The sequence below is a fragment of the Rattus norvegicus genome, chromosome 18 (assembly GCF_036323735.1).
Source record: "Rattus norvegicus strain BN/NHsdMcwi chromosome 18, GRCr8, whole genome shotgun sequence".
In the NCBI taxonomy this organism is placed as follows: Eukaryota; Metazoa; Chordata; class Mammalia; order Rodentia; family Muridae; genus Rattus; species Rattus norvegicus.
Genome location: NC_086036.1, coordinates 53,194,213 through 53,210,776, shown reverse-complemented (window position 1 = coordinate 53,210,776; position 16,564 = coordinate 53,194,213). Strand labels below are relative to the sequence as shown.

At 40.6% G+C, this 16,564-nt stretch overlaps 1 long non-coding RNA gene across 1 annotated transcript; it reads left to right on the top strand.

The window, feature by feature from the left end:
* The first annotated feature begins 3,316 nt into the window (after nucleotides 1–3,316).
* Nucleotides 3,317–15,162, top strand: LOC134483031 (uncharacterized). The gene is made up of 2 exons (XR_010059846.1): nucleotides 3,317–3,813; nucleotides 11,861–15,162. It is a non-coding gene; the product is annotated as an uncharacterized LOC134483031 (long non-coding RNA).
* Nucleotides 15,163–16,564: the final 1,402 nt, after the last annotated feature.

Here is a 16,564-nt window from a genome sequence, read left to right as displayed (position 1 = left end):
TCTGTCAAATACAAACATTTCAGGCTTTCATTGTAAATAAAAATAAGAAAAAAGTTGGTGGTTACATTATCACATTTATATTGATTTATAATACATCATTCTGTACTATGTGGTATTTTTTTTTCCTTTGATGAAAAGTTGGCTTCTCCAGGGAAGAATACACCAATTGGTTATCACAAACAGCCCAACCTGAAAACACGCATGCAAGTAAAATCCAATGGGCTGAGCAGGTTCTGTTTAGGAATATACATGTATGTGTATGCATGTATGTACATATATGTATGCAGAAAGAACTAATGAAAGGAGAGACATGAATTTGAAAGTGATCAGAGACAGTTATATGGAAGGTTTAGAGGGAAGAAAGGAAAGGGGGAATATATATTATAATATCAAAAAATTAAAAAGAAAATAAAAACTATAAAAAAGTTAAATTAGTAAGTGGCCACTCTAACCTGCTCTAGGGTATTCCCGTTTGATCTCAAGTAATATTGACCTTGTAAAACAGTGACAGGAGCCACCATAGAAAGTACAGATCTTCCATACCTTACAGTCCCAAGAAAAGGGTCTGGCTGCAAGGACACCAGATGCACATTCTGTTGTAGTAGGTCTGTTTCCAGGTCTCCTCTGTGCTCTAACACAGTGCTCTGCGTTTTGATTTATGAGCCTCGTGAACTTTTTAACGTATTTGATGAATTCTAATCATAAGTCCACACACATGAATCACTTACATGTGTCTTTCTGCATATGACTTTAGGATGAGTTCCAGACACAATTTGAGAATTAATCATGAAGCCTTTGTTTAGAAGGCATATAATATTCTGGGTAGTTTTATTTTTTTTATAAAATAGAATACAAATTCTGGACAAAGACGCTCGATATGCCCTTCCTTCCTCCGTCACAACTTATGCAAGTAAATAAACAAATAATATTTTCTTCAACAGGAAATGGCTCAAACTCAAAAGAAGAAAATATGTTTCTCTTTCTGTTCAGTAAACAGAGCGCCTTCCAAATCAAACTTGGTCTTTAACGAAAACTCCCTGATGATCCATGTCAACCCGCCTTGTGCCTACAGACTGAAGATATTTCTAGTGAGAATATGTTTACTTCATAATGAGAAGGGGGGAAATAGAACAAAGCAAGGCCATCCTGTTGATTTGAGGTATTTTTATTTCTTTAAAATATAAAGGACACAGAAAATGTCATCCTGAGTGAGGGAACCCAATCACAAACAAACAAACAAACAAAAAAAAAAAACAAAAAAACAAAAAAAACAAAAAAACACACACATGGTATGCACTCAGTGATAAGTGGATATTAGCCCAAAAGATTGAATTACCTGAGATACAATCCTCAGACCACATGAAGCTCAAGAAGAAGGACAACCAAAGTGCAGATGCTTCAGTCCTTCTTAAAAGGGGGAAATATTCATAGGAGGGGATAAGAAGGCAAAGTTTAAGCAGAGACAGAAGGAAAGGACATCCAGAGACTGCCCCACCTAGGGATCCAGTCCATATATACACAGCCACTAAATCTAGGCAATATTGATGAAGCCAAGAAGTCCATGCTGACAGAAGCCTGATATAACTGTCTCCTGAGAGGCTCAGACAAATACCAGGAGACGAATACAGAGGCAAATGCTAGTAGCCAACTGTTGAACTGAGAATGGGGTCCCTGTTGGAGGAGTTAGAGAAAGGTGTGAAGGAGCCGAAGGTGTTTGCAACCCCTTAAGAACAACAATACCAACCAACCAGAGCTCCCAGGGACTAAACCACTACCAAAAGAGTACTCAGGGACAGACCCATGACTCCAGCTGCATATATAACAGAGGATGGCCTTGTTGGGTATAAATGGGAGGAGAATCTCTTGGTCCTGCCAAGGCTGGACTCCCAGTGTAAGGGAAAGTCAGGGTGGGAAGCAGAGTGGTTGGGGAGGGAGAACAGCCTTATAGAAGAAGGGGGATGAGGGAATGGGATACGGCAGGAAACCGGGAAAAGGAATAACATTTGAAATGTAAATAAAAAATATCCAATACAAAATATAAAGAACACAGAAATGAGGAATTGTTATATGAGTGTGGAATTTCAACTTTGTAGGATGAGGAATTTCAGAAAACTTGCAACGGTGTGAGGTATGATTAACACCGATGAACTAGTCGATTCATATATCATCTCAATGGTAAATTCTGTATGTATTTTAACAATTCAAGAGGAAAATGAAAATAGTCCTATAGCACCAGCCTGTAAAACATACATCATGAGAACTCTGTATTAAAATATGAATTCAACTCTTTTATACCTACTTTAAACGACTGTTGTGAGAATCAAGTAGAAAAAAGAAGATGAAACACAATAAAAACTATGGAAGAAAATATTTTTTAAAAGCCCAAGGAGTCTGCTTTCTGGGAGGAAAAGGGGGATTTTGATTTTTCTAATTAAAATTAACCTAGTATATAATTTGCTTTAAGAAGTTAAAATATTTGGGAACAGAATCTTTTTCATACATCTCACAGAAGTTTAGCTTGAGTGCTTGGGCATATCAATCGACAGTTCATTCCACTACTAGACATCACTAATTGAGGAAGCAGACAGGCAGACAGGAAAGCCAATCGTCAGGCCACAGTAGAGTTGAGGTGATACAACTGTGTTGCCCAAGATGGCTGTGGTTTGCCAGTTACTTTTGCTTTGTAAATTATTGCTACATTCTGTATACTGACAGTGTTCAGAGTGGTGACAAATGTGTTTCTGCACCTAGTGGTTAGCTTATAAATATATAAACACTAAAAAAAAAAATGTCCAAAGCAGTGAGCTGCAGGGATAAGAACCTCCGTACTCCAACGAGGCTGTTCCTCGAACCTAGCGAGGAAATCCTTAGTTGAACTTGCTGTATAATAAGAAAGTTTTCCCTGCGAGCCTGTCATCTGCACAGACTCTTTATTTTTAACGAAGATCAGAAGGAGAGCTGGGTTATGCACCCTTTTCTATCAGATAAAAGAAGGGCAATAATTTCCATAGTACGTTCCAGAAGGATAAGGCAGGCAGAGGACAGGCACATGCGCTCATTTTTTTCCCCTGTAAATTTCCACTTCTTTTAAGGTCTCCCAGTTAAGTACTTCTAAGAGGCAGGCAGCGTCCCACCAGGAGGTACTGCACACCCAACTGCAGCTGCTCAGGAGGCTCCGGTCCGCCCCTGTGAAAGGAGCTATAGCATCCGTTCAGCGTTAGCTCATGTGGCCATCCGCCAGGCTGCTCTGCTGCCCTTGCTCTCTTTGTGTTTGGAGAGTTTCTTGTCTTACTCATTCTAGGTCTCTAAAGTAGAAGTTAGGAACTCTTAACTTTTCCTGGCAGTCAAGGTGTAGGCAGCCGACTTGGACTCAAGTCATCTTGAGACTCCAGTGTGGATGGCGATGATGTGAAAAGACGCCAGGTAGACTAGAAGCTGGTCAGGTAGGTGCTGCTTCCAGAGGCTGCAGTGACGTCAGAATTTCAGGTGTATTTCACACTCAGGTAAAGTGACAAGCAATGCTTGGGTCCCAGCCTCGTGGCAGCAGTCAGAAGCTTGTCATCAGACCTGAAGATCCTAAAGAATCTTTCGAATACCTGTAACCTTCAATAACCCATTTTCCCCTCCACTATAACGAGGAGGAGCCTATGGATGGATTTTAAAGATAAATGTGACTAACGTGAGGGATTTTAAATGTGTGTCACTTATTTGTGTAACCTTAAGTGAGTAATTGATTATTTAAAGTCCCATTTTCTCATCTACGAAAATAGAAGCAGTAACTCCAGACAAGAAGTTCCACGATGACCCACAGTGGTAAGGAAGACGTTAACCGTTAACAGTAAAAGCTCTGAGGCCCGTCTTTCTCTGGTGTAGCTTCTGGGAGCTCACAGCTCTGGCAGAGCCTGGGAGAAGATTGTAAGGGTCACAGATCCTCAGAAAGTGGTGACCTTGACACCCGGAGCCTAGTGATCTGACTCTCCTTGGACAAAGAACGATTAAAGAGCAAATTCTTAGTACTGCAGATGGGAAGACAGAGCCTGTCTCTTCGCCTGCCAACCAGTTAAGAGTCTCACCCAGTTTTTTTGTTTTGTTTCCTTTTGGTTTTGCTTGACATGCTCTGTGGGCCTTCTAAGGTCAGGAAGGGAAGAGTCAGTGAGCAGTGGCGCAGGGCCAAAGGAACAAGGATTTTTAGGAAATTTTGTAGAGACGACTTGGGAAAAGCTGTCGGGTGAGATGGAAATGCAGGCACAAGGAGAGGAAGAAATGTTACTTTTAAAAAGAAGCTTCTGCGTCCTCCCCACTCCTTCTGATGCTCTTTCATTAACGTGATCCCAGCTTTCATGTGTCAAAGAGTTCAATGGTCCCAATTAGAACTATGTTTCCTTTTGAACAGTTACCTTTGTAAAAATTGAGGCTTGATGACTAGGCAGTTTGCAAAGAACAAAGCTTCCATATATTTGTTCAGAAAAATGAAGTTAATTCTGTCTTACAGGTTTTTTTTTTTTACAATAGGTCCTTTGATACTTTTTTTGAATTTAAGATAATTAGGAATCTTAGTGACTTTTCTTTTCCGGTGTTGGAGGCATTTTTCTACTTGGTCATCCTAGGAGTTATTCTAGATCGTTGGTAATTATTTTAAAAATAGTCAAGAGGAATTTCCTCTGGTGCTCTGGAACCCACAGGGGTAGGCAGATACAGATAGGACAGACCTGAGTGGGCCTGTGGCAGGAATGGGGCCCATGGTTATGGTGGCTGTGATGGCTGAGGAACTGGCTAGAAACTAAAGCCACAGCAGAACCAAAGTGGGCTGTTGGAAGAAGGTAAATAATAGAGAGGAGAAAGCCTAGGGTGGCTCTGAGGATCTCCGTGTCATGTCTGTCAGACCGTTATCTTCTGGGGTCATGGATTTATTATATATAAAAAAAAAAACAGCACACATCAAATGGGAACCATAAAACCCACACCGAGTAGGCCATGTCTTTTTGCTGAGAACAAAACCAAGGTCAATTTAGGTCCCTCTGCCTGTGCTACCCCAGGATGTGTGGATTTTACCACTACACTAAAGGTCCCCCCAGACTCCTGGTATCCCAATTGCAGCTGGAATTGCACTCAAACTGCTGATGGCAGTGAATTGCCTAGATTGTTATATAAAATAAATCGTAAGAACTGGCTCCTTTTACAGTACCAAAACACTTGTAGCTCAGTTATTTTTCATATACAGCACATTACCTGCATGCAGTTAAACTAGGATACAAGTTGTAGAGCAGATTACCTTCTATGTAATAGCAACCAATGAAGAACATCTCACAAGTTTGAGGAAAAAGATTAATTATGCTACATTGCCTGTGTTTTGGTGTATCCTTTGGATGTGACTTTAAAATTAGTGACACAGCAAATACAGAAATGTAAACACAAATGAACTTGATCTGCAGGTAAAGACAAGGGCTAAGTGTTTCTATATTTTTAGTTAAAATTTAGTTTTGGTCTGAAGGAATACTTGTGGTTCTTGCAGAGTGTGGGTATTCAGTTCCCAAAACTCCCATGGTGTCTTGCAACCATCTGTCAGTTCAGTTGAGGAGATCTGACATCCTCTTCTGACTTTTGCAGGCCTCAGGTATACACACATATGTGTGTGTGTGTGTGTGTGTGTGTGTGTGTGTATCCACAAGTGGGGGAAAATGCTTGTACACATAAAGTAAACAAATAAATCTAAAAGTTCTAAAAGTATCAGTCGGATCTTACAGCCACTAAATTGCATTACTAGAGTTCTACAAACAATTATATGAAAAACATTTATAATGTAGCAAAAACATTGATTTTTTATAACACAAGGAATAAGAGTTAAAATTGCTTATGTGCTTTTGACGAACTGCAGTATTGTTTAAGCACATCCTTCTGTATTGTTTATTGCTACAATTTAATAATTTTATTTAAAAGCAATTTTGGAAGATTACCAGGTATAACTTTTGGAAAGTAACTGTTTGAACTGTAGCCAGATGCTCAACAAGTAAACGATATGACTTTAAAAATACACCAAGGGAAAACCAGAACATGAACGATAGAGAAGTCTAGACAGGCCATTCATAGAAATGAGTTTAAAGCTATCCTTCAGTTCCGTCTGCTACTACAGCGCATTGCACCTCCAGGAAGGTACAAAAGAGGTGACGTCATTCTATTAGTGTTTCGGCTTTCACTGAACAGTGAAAAGTTTGAACAGTTTCATCAATTCTGCACAAAAGAAGAAAACTGACCCAGAGAAACCATTTTTAACTTTTTTGACAACCCAGAGGATGAATGTAGAAGGTAGAGGTCACCTGACACCTGTTGGAGCTTCCCACTAACCATAGGCAACTCTTCCGTTCATAAAACTGCTTAGTTTGAACCAAGGTATGTTATAAATAGAAAACACAACCCAGATTCTGTTAACTTAGCCCATTATATAAGAATATAATTTATCTCATTAATATTTTATATTGATTATGTGTTGTAACGAAAGAACATTGGCTATATTGAGTTAAATAAGATGGGTCATGTATTAAAATTAAACTTTTAGAATTTTAAGTGGGTTATTAGTAGATATAAAATGGAAGTTTAAATTTCATGATCAGCTTATATTTGTTTCTGCTGGGTGGTGGTGTGCTTAGAAACTAAGGGGAAATCAATCACACAAGTGAAATAAACATAGTGTGTGTGCAGATCATAGCTTTCTATGGATTTCCTCAACTCACGAATCAATAAGTGAGCAGCACAGCTCTAAAAGCAAAACAAAATAAAGAAAGAAGGGCGCTCACACATAATAAATGATGTTCCACACTGTCTGGGCACACGAATGTAGCCTTTTCTGTTTCACCAGAAGAGTGGGCAATAGAATTCACCCATCTTTGATAAAGTGTGTAAGCCACATGTGCACTTGACACAAAGAGCTATTCTAAGTTTAAATTTTATTTATAAAAGTATTTAATTTTTCACCCTAAGACATAAACCCATCTGGGAATGACTGAAGAATGACTAGAAGAAAAGGAAAAAGAAGAAAGGCTGAGGTGGCTCACAGAGAGAATGGTGATGGCCTCCCAGCTCTCGAGAGAGCCTGAGTGATCTGAAAGTCAACCACATACACTACACAGTTTACTTTCTTTGTTTGCTTTGAATGACAAACCCGTTCTGCCACTTAGACCATGTACATCTCAGAAGGACATGTTACACTCTAAACAAAGAAAGTCACTGTGAGCAACTTTCTCCAGATTTTTGCATGAACACTGGAGAAAATTCAGAACACATGTTGAAGCCAAACCCATTCTCTACAGAAGAGGAGACCCTGTGGGATTCAGGTTATGGTTCCCAGGGATCTATTGCAAGAAGATGATAAGTAGGTCTGTCCCCTACTGGAATAAGGCTGTTTCAGACACACAGACAGCATTTAAGGCAAGTAAACTCAACCATGCAACAAATAACAAACAGAACTTAATCCCATCAAATGCTGTCAGATCACCTTTAATTTAAAAATACCTTAAGTTTAATTTCCCCTTGCATGAAGCTATGAATCAACCAATAAAGCTTTTTTTCTGAAGACATACACAGGGAAATGTAATTCAGGTGTTTATTAAGCATATTTAGTTTATAAGTCCAAGAACAAAATCTCGGAGGATAAAAATTATCTAACTGAATTTCCCATAGGATGCAGAAACCTGAGAATGTAGTTAGGGACATTTAGAAAGTGGACTTCAGTACCACGAGGGTGGGAGACTTATAAAGAAAGCACATGCTTGTTATTATCTCTCTGTGGATCCCGTGGAGGAACAAGGGAGCCACCTGACGTGGGTGCTGGGAACCCAACCAGGTTCTCTGCAAGGGCAGCGGTTACCCTTAATGCTGAAGCTGTCTCCCCAAACCCCATTATTAGAAACATAATATTTCAGGACACTATATTGCAATAAATGCCACAAATAATTTTTCTATTGCTTATTCTGAGTATTTCTAACTTCCTTAAATGGATCGATATGGTAGAAGACGGTGATGTTTTTCTTTACTGAGATAGGGGATTTTCAGAAATGAACTTATCTTGTCATCATGCGTTCGCTTATGCTCAGCTTTGAGAAGAAAGCCAGCCCTTTGGATCCAGCCACTGAGCAGCCTCAGAGGGCCCTTTCATTTCTTTAGCCCTTGCTGAGTACAGATAATGGAGCACATTAATCAGAATCAGCAAACATACATTAAAGTAACCAATTTTCTCTCAGAGCTGACCTAACATAAACATCTCAGTTGTCATCAAGAGGTCCCAGGCTGTTCCTGCCAGCAGCTCATTTCAGTTTAACTACATTAAGATACATTATGCCAATGTGCTCAGCTCTGCCGTGGAGAATGAGGGCAGCCGCATCCAGGCCTTCCTTGAACTTTGTTAGCCTTAAACACTCTGCCTCAGGGCTTCCCAACTCTCACAACCTCTCATTCAGAGAGCGCAGTCACCAAAAGACCACTCATCCATTTGGGGAGGGCAGGGGTGGATAACTGTTCTAATGCTTTGGGAGGACAGCCTCTCTTAAGAAATTCTTTACCAATTTTCAATTTTCTTCAGCAATTAAAGTGTGTTCCTAAAGTCAAATCGATTGATTCTATGGTCCTCAAAAGACACTTCTCCCTTACTCATTCCCTTCCAGAGAGGAGCGAGTTACAGATTTGCCTTAGGGTTCCCACTGCTGTGGAGAGATAACATGACCAGGCAACTCTTATAAAGGACATTTAATTGGGACTGGCTTACAGGTTCGAGGTTCTGTCCATTATTATCAAAGGGGTGAGGAGCAGGGGGGAAACATGGCAGTGTCCAGGCAGGCATGGTGCAGGAGGAGCTGAGAGTTCTACATCTTCCGCCAAAGAAAGCCAGGAGCAGACTGACTCTTGTGTACTGGGTGGAGCTTGAAAGCCTACCCTCACAGTGACAAACTCCCCCCAACAAGGCCACACCTCCTAACAGAACCACTCCCTATGGGTCAAGCATATTCAAACCACCACACATATGGAACTGGATCTTGTCTAAAATGTTAATATAGAGGAACCCTCGGTCTCTGAGAAGCAGACATTTAACCTCTCTCCTACTTCTGCCCATACATCCATCTCAACATTGCTACTCTCACAGAAAATAACACACCATCACCTCACAACACCAGTGTTCTTTCCCCCAAATAATACCCAGTTATTTGGACCTTTGTGCTATTTGAAGGGACCAAGTGATTCACAGGCACCTAATGGAACAGTTTTGCAGACAATCAGCTGCTTCCATTTACAAAAGGTCCCTTGCTCTACTGCACCGTCCTGGGGGAATTGTGGAAAACATTCTATGTGTAAACAATCTGGTCCAGAGACACATGCTTTCTAAATCTCTTTGCCTGTTGACATTTTTAAGAAATGAAGAAACACATTTGCGTGAAGACAGGACCCTTCGTTTTTTACACATCACCTTTATCATAGAAATTAAAAATAAAGTAGGTCAGCATTCCAGAGGCCTAGCAAAGACCATTTCCTTTCCAGTTCTTTGTCCAACCTCATCTTAAACTAAGTCTTTCTCACTGCCTTGACCCCTAAGTTAGACAGAACTTATTAAAATGAGATGCTAATGAGAAAGTCAGTTCTTTCTTTTTTTTGTCTCTCTACAGTATTTCTTTTTTTTTGTAGCTTTTTTTTTTATTTTGACATTTTTTTTATTAACTTGAGTATTTCTTATTTACATTTCGAATGTTATTCCCTTTCCCGGTTTCCGGGCAAACATCCCCCTAATCCCTCCCCCTCCCCTTCTTTATGGGTGTTCCCCTCCCCACCCTCTCCCCCTTGCCGCCCTCCCCCCAACAATCACGTTCACTGGGGGTTCAGTCTTAGCAGGACCCAGGGCTTCCCCTTCCACTGGTGCTCTTACTAGGATATTCATTGCTACCTATGAGGTCAGAGTCCAGGGTCAGTCCATGTATAGTCTTTAGTCTACAGTATTTCTTTTCTTAGGTTTAATTCTGTTCCTTAAATCTTTCGTTGGGTTGAGTTAAAATACCTATTCATCCAAACATTGCAGAAACATCCCCCAGGCCCCTCACATGACCTCATTGCTTCAGCCTGTGAAGTCATTTGGACCATGTGATTGCATTTGCCAGTACAGTGGGAGAAGCTCTATGCTGACTGCTGGATGAAGTGCTCACCGAGTCCATTTGTCCCCTCTTTCCTGTGGCTGCTGCAAGTGTGTGCTCAGCTGAAGCACCCTCAGAGCTCCCCTTAGAGCTACTGTCCAATACTTTGGATGGATTTTTGTGATAGATAATTGCGTTATTTAGATAAACAAAAATCTTAAAACATCAATCACATGGACCAGAGAGATGGTTCAGTGGCTAAGAGCACTGACTGCTCTTCCAGATGTCTAAGGTTCAATTCCTAGCAACCACACGGTGGCTCACAACCATCTGAATGGGATCTGATGTCCTCTTCTGGTGTGTCTAAAGAGAGCAAGCACCAGTGTACTCATAAAAATTTTAAAAAAATCAATCATTTGTGATTGATTAGATTTCCAAACCTAATGTCAATAAAATTAAATGAAAATTCATTGGCATTTTAATCTTTCTTCATATTAACTCAAAGATCAAATTATCATTTACAAAAGTATAACTATGCTCATTTTCTATGCTCTACTAAATCAAAAATTGCTGTAGAAATATATTCCGTATAGAATTCAGGCTACAAAATTTAAGTCCAATGGAGTAAGGTGAGTGTGTGGGCAGGGCTGGAGTTAGAGATGGGAGAGTGGCTGTGTGTCAGCCGCTTTCAGATTGTGAGAATTCGGGATGCAAATAACTATAGAATGGGCAATAGCTAGAAACTCAAGCTGGCTTCTGACTCTCAAGATCTGGGAAGGAAGTAATACTCATGTACCTCAGTTTTCTCTCGAAGTAGAGGTTTATTTTACATGTTGTTGTGATTTTTAAGGGATTCTTTAGAAGTTTTCATTGTATCTATTTATTGCACAGTTGTATATGACGTAATGACCCCATCCTGCATAGATTTAGCATACAATGAAGAGCATTCTCCATCACACTTAACCCTCTGCTAGCTTGTTCTGTTGCTGCTACATTGACCAGGATCAACCTGGGGAGGAGAAGGTTTACTCGGCTTACATGTCTCTCAGTCATAAGCCCCTTAGTGAAGGGAGCCAGAGAGAGTGTGCATTCAAGCAAGGACCTAGAGTCTAGGCCCTAGAAGCAGGAACAAGCACACACCATGGAGGAACACTATCTACTGTTCATTCAGCTACCTTTCTTAAAATAACACATGGCCACCTCCTGTTCAGGATAACTCTGCTGACAGTAAACTGGGCCCTCCAGAAGCCCTCCCGTCAATCAATAATCAAGAAAATGCCCTACAGCCACACCCACAGGCCAAGCTGATGGAGACAACTCGTCAGTTGAGGGTCCTTTTTTTCCTTCAGGCTGCTCTAGTTTGTGTCCTAAAAAACAAAAACAAAAACGAACAACGAAAACTCAAACCTAACTTGTGCACCTTCTCCTTTCTCACTCCCTGCATATTTGCACTCTTTTGTGGGAAAAATATTTCAAATTAAATGTAAGAACACCACTTCAGCTTTTTTAATGAAATATCTTACTTGCTTTTACAAAAAGCATTTATAAACTTTTTTATATACTGAATATTTCAGTATATTTTATATACTGAAACGCTGAGAAAGACTTCTCTAAAGAGCTGTCAAAAGTTTAGTTTCTCTTCCTGATTTTCCTCCTGTCCACAGTGTCAGCATACTAGCTCTTCCTATGAATGCTCGACCACAAAACCTCCTCAATTAGCTGACCATTAACTTTGGTTTTGTGACTGTCTTAAGGTCAAAATAACTGATCTGGAAAGAGAGATCGGCCATCGGATGCAGCACATGGAGCTCCCCATGGATCCCAAGGAAGGCAGTAGAGCACCGGCTCATCTCTAAAGGCAGATTGGCATGTCAGCCATGTCTCGTGAATGGTTCCAGCCACGGCTCAACATCAAGTCATCATGGGAAGACCCCTGTCACTTTCAGGCAACTGCTTTCAACTGAAGGGAATTCCTAAAGAGGAACACAGCTATCAGTCAAATGAACTCAAAATGAATCTTAGACCTAATTTAAAACCCAAAACTATGAAACTCTTAGACAAAATCTCAGGAACTGCGTCCTAGGGCAAAGCTTTCTTAGATGTGAAGCCAAAAGCATGAGCCGTGAAAGTAGCTATTATTAAATTAGATTTCACCAAACTGAAAACTTCTGCTTTCCTCAAAACACAGTTAGTTGAACAAGAAGAACAAACCAAGACAGAAGAAAATGCTGTCAGAATGCCAAGATACAAAAAAAATTACTTTAATCCCAAATATATTATTAAAAGAACTCTCAGTACCAAACAATAAGAAATAATACAACACACAAGTGAACAAAAGATGTAAGTATCAGAAAAAGGTCACAGACAATTGTGTAAAATGCTTGGCATTACTTGTTATGTAAAAGAAATGCAGATTAAAAGCCACGATGAGGCATAATTATAATATCAGAAAAAAATAAATCAAATGTAAAGGGCTATCTTTCCCAGGTTGGGAAATAATGTATAGGAACTGAAATTTCTCATGCCTCTAGTAAAGGTGCAAAAATACCAACAAGGGTTTTGTAAAAAAAATTAGCAATTAAACAGAATAAGTCAGAACTACATCACATTACTCAACCATTCCACCCCAAGGTGTTTACACAAGAGGGGAAAAATCATTCCCATACAACGGCTGGAACACTTACCATATGATTCAACCAGTCCAGTCCTCGGAGTTTACCACCCCCCCCAAATGAACCCATATGTGCATGCAAAGACCCAACCACGAACACCCCCAGGTTCGTTTGTAAGAACCCAAACCTGGAAATAACTGAACGTCAGTCAACAGACAAAAAGATAAACACAGATGTGCATCCCATACAAAGGAATCTGATTCCACACTGAGAATGAACGGCTGACATGCTGAAATGTAAGTGGACTTTTTCTTCTGAGTCAAAGAGGCTGATGGTGGAAAAGGTACCAACTTCCTTGTTCCCTGTATTTGAAGCTCAGGGAAAGGGTGGGGGGCTGTGTTTGTGGGGGATATTCCACTGGGCATGAAGTTTTAGGACTGATGGATAGCTCTATTATACTAAGGGAGAGGAAGGCTTGCTATGGCTAATTGTTCATCAGAGCTTGCGTACTTGACTCATGACTCTGGAAGAGAAGCTGGGAGGAAGGAAGGAGTCAAGCAGTGCAAATGTTCTGTGTAATTGCTTTTTCCTTGTCAAAGTGGTGAGCTTCTAAATCTAACCTATTTTCTAGAACCCCAGTAAAGCTTTCTATTCAAATATACATGGAAATGCAGGTCTGTGTTGCTCTCGTTTGAAGAAGAAAAGGGCCTTGAAGTCCCTTGAAATTCTCCTTTAAAGTGCAGTGACCTATCGACATCTTGATTCGTTAATGATTTGAACTTCTGCTCATCAAAAGGGAGGGGTCTTCTAAAAGCCCCATCTTAGAACGTGATACAGTGGAGAACGTGGAAATCTGGCTGAGGCTGCTGGTCCTCACACCTGCTGCTACAGGAAGAGAGGAGTCAAGGATATCACATGACTTGAAGCATCGCTTTCCTTCGCCACTTCATAAAATGTGCCTTTATTTAGCTAACTTCTGGCCATCTTGTAAACCCAACCATAGAAATTAACAACTCCAGCGGACTTTAGTATCTTTGACACTAAACTAATGGTTCTTTAATGAAGCTGTCACACGGAAGAGGGTGACATCGCAGCAGGGAAGTGAATAGCTTTGAGATAAATTTAGGGTTCCTAACCTATAGCCATATTCTCGCTTTTGCGTGTGTCTCCCCTTGTAACCAGGGGCATCAGTATTCCCCATTGCCAGGATTCTCAAGGCTGACTTGGGGAGAGCAGTGCCGATCGAATTTTTCAGCACAAACCTCTGTACAATAGAGTTTTTATCTCCTGAACAGCAGCTTTAAATGAGATAAAACACACTGGTGTTTTCTGCTAGAGGTAAAGCAAAGCAAAGACAATAGTTCAAGTAATATCTTGTTTCTCCAACTGGCTCACAGGAATAGTATGAGAAAACTGGGGGCCTCTGGCTCCCTTGAAGTGTGTCTAGCTGTCATCAGATTGTTCTGTAATGTCCCTACCGAATGTGAGCACCATTTACTCTATCATTCAGAGCTGGAAGCTTCTACATCTTCCCTCAGCCACAGCTTCTTAATGATTAAGATCAAAGAGAAGAAAGTCGTCAACGTAATGGTCATGACTTCTGGACCCCTTGTATGCTGCTGTAAGAACTCGAGGGGACACTTTCTGCTTCAGTCCTGTACTTTAGCCCGTAACTTTTACTTCAAATCATACTGACAGAGAGCTGTTCAGTTGTCTGAAATTTGGTTACAGATTCATGAAGACTAATAAAGCCAACTGCTTTAAGAACTCACAGCTTACCATGTGTGACAGACAGGTAGACTGTGTGCCAGTGTGCATGGTCACATGGCCAAGAGGCCCTCACACAACTCAAACAGATTTCATCCTTCATATCCCCCATTTTCTTTGCCCAAACTAAAACTAATGATTCAAGAGACATCTGAATGCCGCCTGGGATTTGGTGCCTCATGGGACATAATGCTCTGTGGTCTTCTGCCATAAAATTTCTGTGACTTAACAGGACTGTGTGGAAGAGGGGACAGCATGAGTATACGCCATGACCTCTGATGTCTCTGAGCCTGACTTCCTCCAGCTAACTGAAATTCTCTAGAGATGAAAAAAAAAAAAACAGGAAGAAAAACAGAGCTACTCCAAGCCTCAGACATCCAAATCATTCAACTGTAAATTGAAAAGCGTTGGATTACTAACTCTGGGAAGCTAATTGGGAGCCCCAGGCAGAATCCTAATATGGTCATTGTCCTTGTTGGAAGATGCCGATGGATAGACACACTTAGAAGAAAGGTCAGTGTCAGAGACCATGAAGTGTTCCATTTTTAAGACTTAGAGGTTGCCATCAAATAGAAAGGTAATGGGAGAGTCATTTTTAAACAATGTACTCATAAATTGCTTCATTAAATAAAATAAAAATTCATTACTGGTTTTTTTCTACCTAACCACCACCCAAAGCAGTGTAGATAGTCTTCATTTTTTAATTACAACCATTTAATAAGTTGAATTGGGTTTCTACTTAACATTTTTTTCTAACAAAATCTTCTGTAGGAAATGGTTCATGGATTCGAGAGCTATGTTCAGTTTATCTAGGACTAGAATTACACTAAAAATAGAAGTATGTTAATTCTGTTATTAAAATATAAATTTATTTTTATTTTACATTTATGAGTACTTAGTCTATATGTATGTCTGTGCACCATGTATATTCCTGGTGCCCATGGAGACCAGAAAAGGGCATCAGACCCTCTGGAACTGGAGTTACTGATCATTATAAGCTATCATGTGGGTGCTGTAAACTGAAATTGGGTCCTCTCCAAAAGTAACAAGTGCTCTTTACCGTTGAGCTTTCTCTCCAGCTGGAGGGGTTAGCATTTTCTGAACTAAGTAACTTCTGCAAAGGTGATATCCTGGGTATATATCTCTCAAGAAAATTGTCTGTTCTAACCCATGATGCCAGGGAGAGACCAGATTCTTGCAGATGCTGAGAAAACAAATGGTCAGGACAGTCTCCTGATACACCTGGGAGTGCATGGAGAACAGCCTCATGCCCACAGGACTGTGCTGAGAGCTGTCAGCTCAGTAGCATCATCTTGTGTTTCTAGGTCCTGTCCAAGCTGTTCTCAGATCCTGACCATCTCACCTGAAGTTGATTACTCAAGCCACATCATCAGTTCAGTGGCTGTTAAGTGAGGTTCACAGATATTAGAGGAATCACCTTAGCTTAAAGGGGAAAACGTGGACCTGGATCAGTGTTGTGAATCCTAGTTTTATAATCATTTACACTCTACCATCCTCCATAACTCAGATCTCAGATAGTTTAAGAAACACCTTTGGGTGGGGTCTAAAAAGTCCTAAAAGGGTAGCTGAGGGAAACTTAAGGAAAAGTTTTACACTTGGGGGAAGAATGGAGAGTCACCGTACCCTCCAATTCTGAGTCTCACCTAGCTCCATGACCACCTGGATTTCTTCAAAGGCCAGAGAGAGACACAATAGGCTTGGGGATGGAGGGTCCCAGTGGTCCCAGTACATACAGAATTATGAGAGACCTCCATCCGAGGCCAGAGTCAGTTATTTCAATTACCTTGAAAGAGACCCAAACTGGATGTGTCTGGAATAGACTGTGTTTTAAACCCAAGCTTAACTAAGCCAAATAATATGTTCTGCTGGGTTTATATCATGTCTCAACTCCAGAATTTCTGTATATATGAACAAATGAAATAACCCAGGAAGTCTAAGCTCTCCTATGGCCACAAAGAGCAATGTGACATCAGTGATGTGTTAAGATGGGAAAGGCTACACCACATCACTCTTATCTGCCATCGTTTCCCCATCTCCTTCCCCCAAACACCCTTTCCC